The sequence below is a fragment of the Melitaea cinxia genome, chromosome 19 (assembly GCF_905220565.1).
Source record: "Melitaea cinxia chromosome 19, ilMelCinx1.1, whole genome shotgun sequence".
NCBI lineage: Eukaryota > Metazoa > Arthropoda > Insecta > Lepidoptera > Nymphalidae > Melitaea > Melitaea cinxia.
Genome location: NC_059412.1, coordinates 3933365 through 3948443, shown reverse-complemented (window position 1 = coordinate 3948443; position 15079 = coordinate 3933365).

Here is a 15079-nt window from a genome sequence, read left to right as displayed (position 1 = left end):
AGAGGCACAAGAAGAAGAAGAATTGGACGTTTCGGTTTCAGACGAAATTAACATATAATTCGATTTAGCTGAATCTTAAGAAACCAAAATATCATAAACGAAGATATATATTTCTAAATTTTTTTTCTATTTAAAACAAATCTAAAAAATCAATAAATTCGTCGATCTAAGAAGAATTACCATAGATATAAACGATAAAAACAATCCAATAATAATTAGAAAAGCAAATCCACATGTGAAAGGGAATTACAGAAATTCAATAAAATAAACAAATATTTGTACCTCTGAGGAAGGCTATAAATCAGTGCATGAACATAACTAAAATGATTAAAAATCTAAAAATCCGACTGTCTTAAATCAAAGAAATAAGCAGATAGAAGCGTAAGAAAGTTAGGAACAGATGGGACTCAATCTATTTCTATAGATTTCATTTACAAGTGTCAACCTAGCGCTTTCAACTTTTCTTCGGCATTCGTTTTAATTTAGACTGAAAATTCTATTACGATAGGACACTATTTTTTATTAAATCTATAATAAATTGAACAAAGGTCGAAGATTCATACTGAAAGAAAATTTTAGAATGCAAAAATTGTGTTGTTATTTTCTGCTCATTGTTGAAGGAAAATTCCGTTAGGATAAACCTGCATGTTACGGAACAAACATATGTGTTACATTCATTCGTACAAGACCTAGCTTTTCCAAAAGTTTTCGTTGTTAAAATCTTATTTTCGACGTGCAGTCCATCACGGTCTTACCCTCGATGATCCTGTGGGAATATGGGAGTAAAACTAAGGTATACAAATTACTGTGTGCGTTGTAAGTGTAGGAAACCAATATAAAAAAGTAATATATATAATACATACTTACATAAATAGCAAAGCCAGACTCGGCAAATTATTCAATTTCCAGCTATCGACACAGTTACTAGTTTCAATACAATCAATTTAGTAGTTTTTGCGTGAAAGAGTAACAAATATCCATCTTTCCTCACAAACTTTAGCATTTATAAGCATTAGTTAGATTAAATAAAATCAAAATAAACAGCAAATGAGGACAGAACGAGTTTCTTCTCTATAGTAGTGTCGTATGTGTGTGTTTTTTATTTTTGTATTAAAACCTTCCGTGGTCCTAAGGAACATACAAAAAATAATTAGCCGAATCGAACATTCATTTTTATTTATATAGATAATAAACAGAAATTAAATGGTCTAAAAACATTACATACCTTACTAAACAAGTTCAAGATTTAATAAACCAATCGAGTATCATCTTTCGTTAATTATAAATACAAAATAAACTTCAGTTTGATGAAATGTTTTCATGTTTTTACTTAGAATATCGTAATACCTCCGTACCTTATGTCTCATTGTTCGCTCTTTGTTTTCAGGTAAATTGCTGATTGCTGTTTGCTATTGAAGGTAAACAAGATGTAAACAAGATATTTAATATTACCATTCTGACGAACTTGGGTTTCTACCCTCAGTTACGTAAATTTGTCTCTTTCTAGCTTAAACAAAATGTATATGTGGAAAAGAGATATAAGTCGACGTATCCTCTCTAATTAGGATGTTTAAATATATTTATTGTTTGCTTTTAAAATGAGATTATAATGAAATGTAGAACTGTTAGATTAAGCTTAGGCGTATAACGTAATTTAAAGATATCAAAATGAAATTTGTATTGTCAAAACAACAATTACCTTGCTTGCGCTGTGATGAAAATAAATACAAGAAGCAAGTTACTTGCTTAAAAATTATATATTTTTTTAATTTGAATTCTTCTTTCACGTCCACAATACACCCCAAAACCGTTTAAACTAATTCAATTGTCTGTTTTGTTAGCTTTTAATTTAAGTGCTTGTTTTTTAATGGTTTTAAATCATTATACAAGTTTGAAAATCAACGGCATCTGTCATGACACTCATAGAGTTGTCCCAACTGTTGTAATACAGTGTCCGATGACGTCATAGTACATGGCATGCATGGTAATATTATGACTAATAGAAACCCGGGTGGTAACTACTTTAATATGAAAATGGTGTACAGTTCTTTTTTTAATTATTGACAACGAAATAGTAAATTTTTTAACATTTTTTGTAACGAACGTTCTAGCGTTCTAAATTCAACTTCCTGTTTGAAGTCAGCGTGTAGAAATAATCTACGTTATACTATATTCCTATGAATATATAATTTATTATATAGGATATAATTAATATGTATTCGTGAAAAAACAATGTTATTTTATGTGTACAAAAGACGTGTTTTGTTGCTTTATTATGAATGTGTCTTAGGGCCTCGCACATCGTTTGTGGATGCTATTTGACGGATGACGGTATCCAACAGATAAAAGTTCTCGACACATTTTTTTTTACAGCTGAATTCCGCTATTATTATGAAATATTTCTGTTCACAAATGTGAATCTAGTATCTAAACTGAAGTGAAACAGGTCCTACTGTTTAAGTCTATTCGTAACTTATTTGCAGGATAAACTCTATCCACGAATAGGTGGAACAGGTCCTTAGCTTTACATTTTGCGAGCTTTATATGTATATAAACAAAGGACATTAGTATCTAATAAGCAAACATAGGAAAGTACCTCGACTTAGTCATACGTTCTACGTGCCAAGGTTCCGGTAGTTCCGCGTTTGTTTCTCTGAATATGATTTACGATACTCTTGTTACACGCGGCTACGCTTGCAATGCTTCCACCATTAGGGCAGGACTTTGATGTTCCTAATAGTCACTGTCGAGTCCTAATTAAAGGTCATTGAACTTATCGGATGCGATGTGTAGAATTTACGCTGATAACAAAATAGAATAAAATTTTTAAAGTCATATCCGTTTCCGTATTTTTTATAATAAGTTTGAGGTTTTATCCGATATTTAGTTTTTTATATTAAAGCAGAAATATAGTGTGGTTTTTTATTCTATGTTTGCAATTTATATTTAAAAAAATATATTTGCATTGAAGGATAATAGTTTACATAACTATTTTTACTAAACGAAATTTCAGCAATTTTTTAAATTTTTATTAAGACGGGACAGTGAACCTTCAAAAAATATTGTTTGTTTACTTTATCTGTATATCACAAAATGTAAAGGAAAACCAAAATCGATTTCTAGCTATTTATATTTTTATAATAAGTATCTCGTAGTATATATGTCTCATATAAAGAATATATTTATTTTGAATGTTTATAATGGAAAAACTCAAAAAATGCTTAACTGATTTTAATTTTTTTTTATCCCGATAATGTAACGTTATTACTGAATACTGATTGACATAGACTGTATTTTAACGAGATATAACGAAAGAGCCAAAATCAAGTATTTCACGACAGCAAAGCCGCGTACGGAAAGATAGTAAAACGTAAAGAGAAAATGGGTGTTGTATGTATAAATTACATATATACAGTATACATAGTCTATCATGTATGGGTAGGTACACAGAGTATACAAAATATGTAATATAAAATGGTCTTTGTGTGCTATCACATCGCAATAACTTTTAAATGATAAGACATTCAACTCTGATGAAATTTGATGTATTTTGTTATCGTAATAATATTAAAACAACGACTTTTTAATCTCGTCTAGACGTATTTATACTTTAATTTGTAGTTAACGAAGTTTTATACTAAATAAGCATATTAAAATTAAAACTATATAAATATTTAAAAGAATATGTGGGTTTAGTAACGCTGAATTCTATGCCGATTTTTTTTTTAAATATATAACTAGGTTGGCAAACAAGCGCACTACTCACCTGATGATAAGCGTAGCTTGTATACTCTAACACCATATCGATGGCTCCTAAGTATACTGAGTCAACTAACAACTTTTGACTATTTCATTTTTTTAAGATATTAATAACATTTACTTCATTTCCTATCTACCCATGTAACAAAAAAATAAAGTTATTAGAAGTAGAGTTGACTCAGTATACTTAGGAGCCATCGATATGCATCGCAAGGGCGTTGTCGACCCTATTCCCAATGCCCCGAAAAACTGCACTGCACTGCGACTGCACAAACACTCAGACCATGGCAAACACCTGTATAGCCAATATAAATGTTTGTCATGTGCGGTGATCGAACCGCCAGCACAACCGGCACAATCCATGGCTGTGACCGTTGCGCCAACGCGGCGTCGAACCTATTACAGCTTCATTGTAAATACTATTTATGTATATAAAAAGTATATGTACATTACAATTATCTCATCAAAATATATAAAAATTTACCAATGCTGAATTATTTCGGTCTTTTCATAGCTCACTGTTAACTAAAAGTTTTCACTTACCCGCATAGTGATTATACATACATACATATAACTATATATATTATATGTTTTAATAAATCGGCCTTTTAATATCACACCCAATGGGCAAATACATTCACCAAATCATGAGACCCTTAACCGTATATTATATTAATTTCCACATCACCATAAAAATTCAGTCATTTAGATATATTTTTATGAACAGATAAACTACCTACAAACGCTGCTGGCTCGTTTAGGCGTCATATTTCAACAGGCGACCGTTGCGTGTGTCAACTACCACATGATTCGACACTTGATATGTCTTGCTTGTATAAAAATACTAGCTTCTGGTATTATCTGTGCTCGTATAGTACCTACTTTGTTTGATATTTTAAAAATAATAATTATAAAAATCTTAAAATGGTACTTTTGTTTAATTATTATCAGAGGCAACTAAGTAATGTGTAACTTAAGTAACATTGAGTAATACAAATAAGCGCTTATATTTTAATAAAAAAAAATTCCACAAATAAAATTAAATATAGAACAGACATGCGCTTATCTATACTAATATTATAAAGCTGAAGAGTTTGTTTCTTTGTTTGCTTAAACGCGATAATCCCGGGAACTACTGGTCCGATTAGAAAAATTCTTTCAGTATTGGATAGCCCAATAGAAACGCTAAGACCAATAGGAGCGGAGTATCAATGAAGATTTTTTTTCTTTTTGAGAGCTTCCACTGCGCTAAACAGTTTCGCAAGTTCTGCGTAAACGAAGACGCGGGTCAAAGTTAGCGTTAGCCCAAAGTAACTATTTCTCGTGGACAAAGTCGCCGGCAGAAGCTAGTACGTAATAAAAGAAAATAGGGAAATGACAAGCAAAATTGAAAATAAAAAAATAAAACAATTATATAAGTTTGTTCGAGTGTCGAGGATAGCTAACTGCACTGTCGCAAAAAAGGCGTTCTTGTTTTTTTTTTTTTTTTGTATATACACTGGCATTTTTAACTACAAGGACAGGTACTACGCGCAAACCGAAGTACCTTTTAAAACTACGTCATTAATATACCTACGTTGTTCAATACATCATCACTTTATCCCATTTCTATAAAACTCCAATCAATCGTATTAAGTCCACATTAACACTTAGATCTGCTAATATTCTAAATATACGGTATAAATATGTTTCCTTAAATCGGTTTTTTTTTTCTAAACTTCCGCGTCCGATAGTCTCATGTCGAATTACATGGAAGTGACGTCAGCGTGTTCTGGTAATTGATAACATCACAGTTACAAATATAATTGTATAATTTATTGCTATATTATAATATTACATACATAGGTATTGTTTCATACATTTGTAATTACGGAAAATATTTAATACAATTACGGATTTCGTTTGTGTGCGTGTTTTTTATTAACTGACTACAAAAAAAAAGAGATTCTGAATTTGAATGTATTTTTTTGTTTTATCCCAAAGTTTTAAGTAGTTGGACGGATTACGATTTTTTTTTTAATTGAAAGGAGATGTTTGTCATGTAGTTCCATTTATAGTACCTTTAAAGTTAACTCTAATAAGGTGCATTCGCTAGACCATTTTTTCGTCGATCTACGTTGTATTACTTACTAGTCGATGTAATTGAAGTCTGTTATTTTATTTTTTTTCGTTTGCAAGCAAACAAAATTATTCGAAATTTAAATTTACGAATAATTTATTCATAAATTAAATAATAATCAATAAATATTTATTTATTTGTAACTTCTGCACGATAATAATGCTTAGCATACATAATAACTATCAAATGCCACTACATAAGCTATAAACCATCCAACAACTACCAACTATCATTAGCATATAAACCATCAGTTTTGAGATTAAAGTTTCAAATTTTACATAGTTACATCTATTCTAAACTGAAATTGTATACTTAACCGCGTAACGATTCATTTTTCATCACAAATATGTACTTTAAACCTCTCGGACAGAGCCCACACACATCCATGATTTTTTTCACGCTTCATCCTTTGACGCCATTTTAAATTCCTCTCATTTTTCACAGCAATTTACATCTTAAAGCGTTTGTTTAAAATACAAAATCGAATATCAAATAATGTGAAATGAAGAAACAAGTTGGACCCTACAACGTTGTGATAAAGTCTTTTTGATATCGTTTTGGGGCCATTGTAGTATGAATAGTCCCTGATTCGGGTCTGATGATGGTGCGTGGTGTATTTTTTTTATATTTTTAACCTGTCAAGCGTACAAAACTCTAGGTTATTAATCAAGTGAGGGGTTTTTTGTCTCTGTTATGAAACGCCGTGTCATCGGGAGTGTGTGGTTAATTTTTCTGAAATGTGACATTTCCTGAATTACGTATTCAGGTTTGGAAATGACTAAGCGTTTTTCGATCGCGAGTGATAAGAATCCCACCAGACGTCGTTATCGCAGTAGATTTTTTAATCTTTCGTTAATCTTTTAATACGCTAATTGCATAAGTTATTACTGTTAAATGTCTAGTTAAACAAGGGAAAGGATCGATTGTATCAAATCCAGTTCGAAATAAATAAGTTTCTATTGAAAATATTATCTTATTTTTTAGTGTTTTATTCACATTTACATTTAATACGAAAACAAATTTACAGTTACATATTATACGAGTATATTATTATTTCACTAAAAATAAATTAAAATGAACACGAAAATAAATTTAATATTACAAAGAATTACACGTTTCGTACGTTTTAACAGCTTCAAATGATTTTTGAACGGACAAAAGGGCGATATACGGAAACCTCAAAAATTTCCTTCTTCGAATTCATTATGCGAAATAGCCATATCCGCTCATTCATTCATCCGGTCCTCATGCAAATATACATTTCGGGTGTTTTTGAACATTAACAGAATATTAATTCTAAAATCCTCTTTACCGTCCGAATATTACCTTTTATATAAGACATTTAACAACAATTCATTCAACGTTGTATATTAGCTAATCCTGGTTTTCAAAATGATGTAATTGGTTTGTACTACAAGATTTGTGTAGAAATCTTCTGAAAATAATGATATCGACTTATCTTTTAAGAGGTTTTTGATGGGCCTGGTCCACCCAAACCCAAAGAGTGTTTGGATTTAAGAAAATAAACTTACTCTATTTGAGATGCATGTCTAGATACTTCGGATCAAAGTTAACCGTTTTGATCGCTGTTGACAGCGTTATTAAATGAGCGAACATTCGATTAGTTCGAAACCTGGCCGTAAATCTGCCATATCTGATCTGTGACGTCATAAACCTATACAAGATTGTAAGTGTATTTTACGATGACCTTTATTATCATAGTCGGTTAAATGCTTAAGATTTTTCATAAAGAAAAAAGAAAGAAAAAAGCTCTAGAAATTTCAAAGAAAAGAAACACTCAACTAAGTACTGCTAATACTTTTACTAGTAGTAATTAAAAAACAACTAAAAGATTCAAGAAAACATTTTACTTTTTACTTTCTACGTTGTTAATTTTCCCTTAAGTGTCGGATAGTTACTTCTGCTTTTGACCGACATTGAAAAAAGGATGTTGTTGCAAAATTTTTGACTCGATGTCCTCATCAATTCTGAAATTATTATTATTTTATATATATATATATATATATATATATATATATATATATATATATATATATATATATATGTTATAGTGTCTTTATATGTAGTGTATTTTCACTGTGGATACAATTTTATTTTGAGATGGTCAATTAGTATCGGAACGAATCTGAGCCTATTTAACGATGGAGCCAATTGCCAAATACCTTTTCCAGTCAGGTTTACTAATTAGATTATATTGCCTATGCCTCAAAGATTTTCCTGTGTCAATCCTAATGTACCTACTATTCATTGAGGGTTAAAAAGTGCATATGTATGTAGATATCAATCCGGTCCTCATTAAATTTAAAAAATATTTCTAATAAACTGACAAAACATTCTTAGACGTGAAAAATTAAGACTCGTCTTTCATTTATGTTACAATATATCACATTACATACATTAACAATGTAAATATAATTACCTAATTAGTACATAAGTAAAAATGACGATGTCGTAAAAACCACACACGCACTATCCAGACACGACACGATTATAGAAAATTAATTATTTAAAGCAGTATCTTCAACCTCATAGTGTTAGTCCTTTGATCTTCGCCGCTTGTTAAATATTAAACAGAAAAAGTAAAAATACACTCATTTCCTCATATAAATCTCTTAGCGACACCTTTTGGTTAATTTCGTTCAACCGTAAATCGTCGGTGTCGAGACATTGTGCCAGTATTTATAAGAACATTGCTGAGACATTATTATATATAATAATTATGAATATGAGAAGACGTTCTAATTTTAAAAAGAAAGACAACTTCTCTACATGTATTTTTTATTATCTGTATTTGAATTCAATAATTTTATTAATGGTCATTTTTGTATTTTTAATAATTACGATAATAATATTCTGGTGGAATTATACAAATACCTATATAACATTAGAATGAAATACTTTTCTTGCCAAACAAAAAAGAAATAAATTTTGCAAGGACAAATATTTGGTATAATAGTTACAAAGTCATGTTTACTCTGTCATATCTCATTGTATCATTCACCCATCTACCCATTTATTTTACTATCCATCCATCCGTCCATCAGCTCATCATCGTCCACTAAAACACTACACACTACAACTTCAATACCGAAATCGCATGCGACTAGTCCTAATCCTTGTTAATATTTCTCAACATTATACTATGAATGCTTTCCAAAGAATGTTTTATATCGTTAGGGACAAATTAATTGCATCACTTATTTTTATTACGTGACAGTAATATGAGATAACAATTGGTACTAAAACGATTCCAATCGAACTGAGAAATTACTGGAAAATTTAAAATTGAACTAATATTTTAAAAGGAAACTAAAAAATGACTAGAATGTTACCAAACCAAAAAATGACTAAAATGTTTACATATCTTTTAAAATCTGTTCGTCTTTATCTGACCTCGATAATGTTGGTACTTTTTGCATTTGTCAATAATACAATTTTTATCTAAATTGTTTTAAGCGTATCAGTAGTGATAGCCATCGGTATTGCTTTTGGTAAATACGTCATTAATGCCTGGAAATGAATACGTGTATTTGTACATTTAAAGGTAAATAGATACAATTTTATTCATTTAAAACGATTCACAAATGCCCTACTTGATATTTAAATAAAACCATGGAATCGGATGTTCTATGACGTCAGAAACAGCCTGCGCCCGCGCAGGTACCTACGAGCTATTCTCGTTCATGGTCAGTGACCACAAGACCTTTTCTTGGGGTGACTGTACCACCATCGAACAAAGACCCCACAAAATAAGGCAATAAGTGTTCGCGACAGATCAACCGAAACTGGTTCTCGCGTCCAGTCTAACCTGAACCGATGAAGTTTCTCGTTTCAAAGGTAAACATAAAGGATGGCCTTCTCAAAGTAAGTCTTCGTAAATTAGTTACGTGCGTCGCATTTCTTTTACATACCATATGTTTTCTGATTATTTTTCTGTCCTTGGATGCTTGGGCTCGTTATTTATAGGTCTTACAAAATGGATGCTTAATTTCACCTCTGTTAGAGGACTTTGTTTTTGTCGCGTCTGATTCATATATTATTACGATGTATATATCGTGTGCGTCTTCCTTATAAATAACACTGTGAATCGAACATTAAAACATGTATTATTTTAAAATATAATTCTTAAAATCTTAATTTATTTCGATATATAAATACTAATCTAAACTAATCTTATAAAGCTAAAAAGTTTGTTTGTTTACTTGAACTACTGATCATATTTTAAAAATATACTTTCATTGTTCGATAGCCCATTTATCGATGAAAGCTACTATCATCTCGCTAAGACCAATAGGACCGGAGAACCAATGAAAAATGTTTTAAAATCGGGGGTATTTTTTCCTTTTGAGAGTTTCAGAAGCTAGTAATTTAATATATTTAGTGACATATAAGTAGTCCGAGTTTTGTTTTCAAGTAGTTGATAACTTGAGTAGACTGACTGAGAGACCTAGACTGGAGACTAAACCACGATCCGTTCCTTTGGTATTTAAGTATGAGTATTACCAAGTAATGACACACTATTTTTGTAAGTAATGTTTTCAATTTATAATTTAATAGAATTGCAGTCGAACAGGGTCATTAAGTTCAATCGATCCTATGTTCAGAAGGGAGACGTTAACAAGTTGATTCACTTAAATACACGATATACATATTATAAAAAAAAACGAGTGTGCCATGATCATACGAATGAAATAAACCTTCTTTAGCTCCTACAGTAATATACGAAACGTAACTCTGTCTCTTTCTATCTTCACTAACTTATATCTCCATCTCAACTTCCGTTCGCCTCGGCCGATCACACTTTTCGTAACGCTCTCGTCACGCATTCACCAGCTTACTCCCCAAGTCAAGCGTGCGTAAAGGAGTTTTACTTCAAAATCAAAAATGTAAAGACCTTACAAAAACGAAATAATCATATTAAGGAAAATAAATATCTCCACACAATATTTCCAATATAATCTGAAAAATATATCTGAGGTAACTTTTTGTTACACGGTACTGTATTAAGTAATTTATATTCAAAGTAAAAAAATTCTCGCCCATTTTAAACATTCACTCGAATAACTTTATTTATTAAACACGCGATATTCCCGATTTTGAAACTTTTCTACGTTAATACATTTTACGCGTTGGGAAGTTCGCAATTATTAACATAACCGAGTTCGCTTTTGTTACTTCATAAATAAAACGCTTAATGGTATGAAAAGTTCAGCCAATACATGGTTATCAAGTTGATAGAAATTTTTAAGTTCATTATTTAACACGATTGGTTCAAACCTGCAATCAATATATTTGCAATGAAACAACTTTTTATCGCGGTTTAGTAAGCAACCATGGTCCTCCCGGGACTATGGTTGCTGTAAAGTATCAGAAATGTTTGGCATCTAAAAAACATAATGAACCGCGATAAAATCCGAAAACGTTGTTTCATTATAATTTGTGAAATTCGCGTAAACATTAGAAAACAATTTTTATTTTTTTATTTATATATTTTTTTATTTTTGTGTTACTGTAGTACAAGCAGTAGACTGCGATAGGCTGAAGTGTGTATGTGTGTGTTTGTGTGTGTGTGTGTGTGTGTTCTGTAGTATATAGTTTAATTTAAATCTTTTTATTTCTTCGATAGTCAAAACTGTTAGAAAGTCGGAACTGAAAATGTTTCAAAATATTAACTTCGTATATTGTAATATATAAAGTTAATATTTTTAATACATTTTCAACACTTCAAATCGATTATTGTACTCTACGTTTTAGTATTTTAATTATGGTAATTAACTTGAACAAATAAACTACAATGTGATCGCTTATTTACTTTATAAGAACATTAAATTTCGCTAAACATTATAATATAACATTAAGGACCTGGTACCCCAGTTGTAGATAAAGTTTATCCTGCAAATAAGTAACGATTAGACTTAAATAGTAAGAGGTTAGAATAGGGAATTAGGATCTGTTTCACCTGAATCAATAAGCTATACGTTTTAGGTTAATATTTCCGAATATCTCATAAATACAGTGAAATTTAATTGTAAAAAGGAAATAATACATCAAAAAGTTTTATCTGTTTGACAAATCCGTCAAATAGCGTTATCCACAAATGGTGAAACGGACCCTAAATAAAATTTAGAAACAATTCAACCGTCACTAAATAAACAATTCACAGACATGCGATATTGGAAAATTAACAGAAATTTATTACCAGAACAAATATCTGGATCTGAAATTGAATGTAAATACCATCTGAATCTGAAGTTTAAACCCGGAACGATGTCAATAGGGAGATAAGATAAGGGTGGTCAGGAAAGGGTTGATTTAGGTTAACTGAACTAGTTAGGATTGATCCTTCAGTCGTTAAAGGATTTACCGCTCTTAGGGCGATGAATAACGTGTCTTATCATAGGTGAACATGTCTGATATGGATTACGCTTTTTAAATTACATTTGGAAGATATTTGGAATATTCCTGGTATTTTATAATCTGTTTGAACGAAATCGTTATGATAACACTAATTTATAAATAGAAGACGAAATGTACTATATAAAAAATTAGGTTAGTAGTAGGTGATCCAACGTAGAGACGGATTTCATTCATCTCCTTAATGGATGAAAATTATTCTATATTTATTTTGGTATATTAGAAAAATAATCGCGAAAGGGTTGCCGGAAAAAATGATGGCCAGACTATATTTAATTTAAAATTGAAAAATTTATTTTTATTTAAAACTCGTAGGTAGTTAAAAGAATAAATTTAATATCTAACGGACAGTATGAAACCTGTAACAATTTCAAACGTTGGGTGTACTATTTTCCAGACTTAACAACTGGGTTGGCTGGTATAAACAAAAGTATATTATTATATATTGCTCTAGTTACTTGAACCCACGTTTAATAAATAAATCTTACATCAAAAAAAGTCTGGTGTGAGTGGTGGTTTCTGAATATAATATAGCCTGGCCAGAAATTTTCCAGGCAAATTTTTCACAATTTATCTTTAATATAGGTATTATTATATTAAATTATAATAACACTTAGAACGTACGTTTAATACACATACACATTTATTTTATTGCAATAAAAACAATGTATGAATTAGTGGAAAAAGGATGTTGATGCATAAATCATATCAATTTAATATAAAACTCAGTCTAAGAACTAATAGCAGGTAGCCTTGATTCTCTAATGACCCCTTTATATATCGCAGACGATGAACAAAAAACACCGAACGTGTTTCCAAGAAAACCGTCTCCCGAAATTGACAGTCACATGTGATCCGAAATTCCTAAGGAAATCGAAATGCCTTAAATCATAGCTGCATTAAATAAAAAATATCGGTTATAACAAACGATTTTGGACTTTAAAGTGAATGCAATAGGGTCCATAATCTCTTTGACACCGAGTTGGGAACTCGTTGGACTGGTTTGAACGAGCAAGACCTGTTCCGTCCCGTTTCGTCTTGTCTTATTTTTGTTTCGCGCAAGGCACTGACCACCACAACAAAGGTTGTATGGACTTTGTTTTTTTACGGAGCAATGCCTTCGAGGCTCAGCCTTTAAGCTTTATATGATCGTGGGCTGTCTTGTTAGCCCTCGGGTTCGGTTCTACTTTGTTGCTACGGGTTTGGTTTGAATTAATGATTCAAAAGAATTATTTCTATCTGTATGCATCATTTATCAGTAGATATAGTTAATGAGTACTTATTTATACAAGGTCTATATATATATATATATATATATATATATATATATATATATATATATATATATATATATTTGTATGTGTATTTGACACTAGAAAGAAGTTTCATATTTGGAAATTAATATTAAACTAAAAGATCTATTTGTCTAACAATATATTTCAAACAAATTTCAAATTGGACAGTAAAAAAGAATCGAATAAACAAATGTAATCAATGATTCGAAAATCCTATTTCAAACTTTCAAAAAAATCAATTATTTCCAAAATGACGCATACTTTATTACTACTTATATTATGAACTTAGGTATAATACTTATAATATTATAGCGACATTCAATAGCGGTACGCGATTCTTGTCGATGCATTTTAATAATAGGTTGGCGGGAAAAAAATTCAATACCCGAGAGTCAGTACAAAATGCCATTGGAAGAATTTGTTGCCTCCCGTCCAGCAGTTTTTCAAGAAAGGCATAAGTTACCACTACGTTAGAAAAAATGCATTGATTCCATGGATAATTACTTTGAATAATAAAAATAAAAAATATAGAAAAAAAGTGCGTTAACTTATTTCATCAAAAACGGCAATTTCATAGGTAAAGACCTAATATAATGAATACGTACAACGCAGAAAATCTTATTAGTAGTAATTTATGTTCAGACAAATTTGACATTGAAGCCGGTCAGACCCAAATCACCTCGAGCACTTGAAAATTTTCGTTTATTTCGTATATTGACTATCTTTGCATGTGTCTGGATAATTGGTGGCTATATTTAGTCCGGTTTGGTCTGAGTCCTCGTTATGCTGCCATATTTTCCAGTATGTAGCAAAGTACGTAAAGCATATATTATGTATTTGCTTGCTGTTGGAAGATCTTTATTAAATTTTTGAACGTTTCATTAGTTTTGGAGTCTAGTTTTAATTTTAATCATACGATAATGAATTATTTATTTATTTTGTTTCGGTTGAAATCGCTTTATTATAATAGCCGAACTAATAGTTGAATTGTTGTAGTAGTGCTGTAATAGGTAGATACTATAGACAAAATAAAAATTTAAACTTTAAAATATGCTTAAGAAAAACTTAAAACCTTAATGCTCTTGACCGTTTGATATTTAAAGTCGTTCTGTTTAGCTCATATTGAGCTTTATTGATGGATGTTCTGATAAATATATGTTTTACGTACAACTGATAACTTGTTTAACTGAAACTTATAATTAGTCTATAGACGGATCCATAAAACACCGTACGCTGTATACATTTAGTCCCAAATTGTCTGAAAAATCGACAATTCAGTCATATTTGATAAAAAAATATATTTATATTATTCTAATTTTAAATTAAAGGGGAACCGTTACGTCTTTCGAGAACATTCTAAGCCACTAATAAAGTGTAGTGAGGAGCTGACAGCTAACGTGAAATGAACCCATTAGGTACTTTTAGCTCTGCACAATATGATACATTTTTACTATATATTACTATATATGCT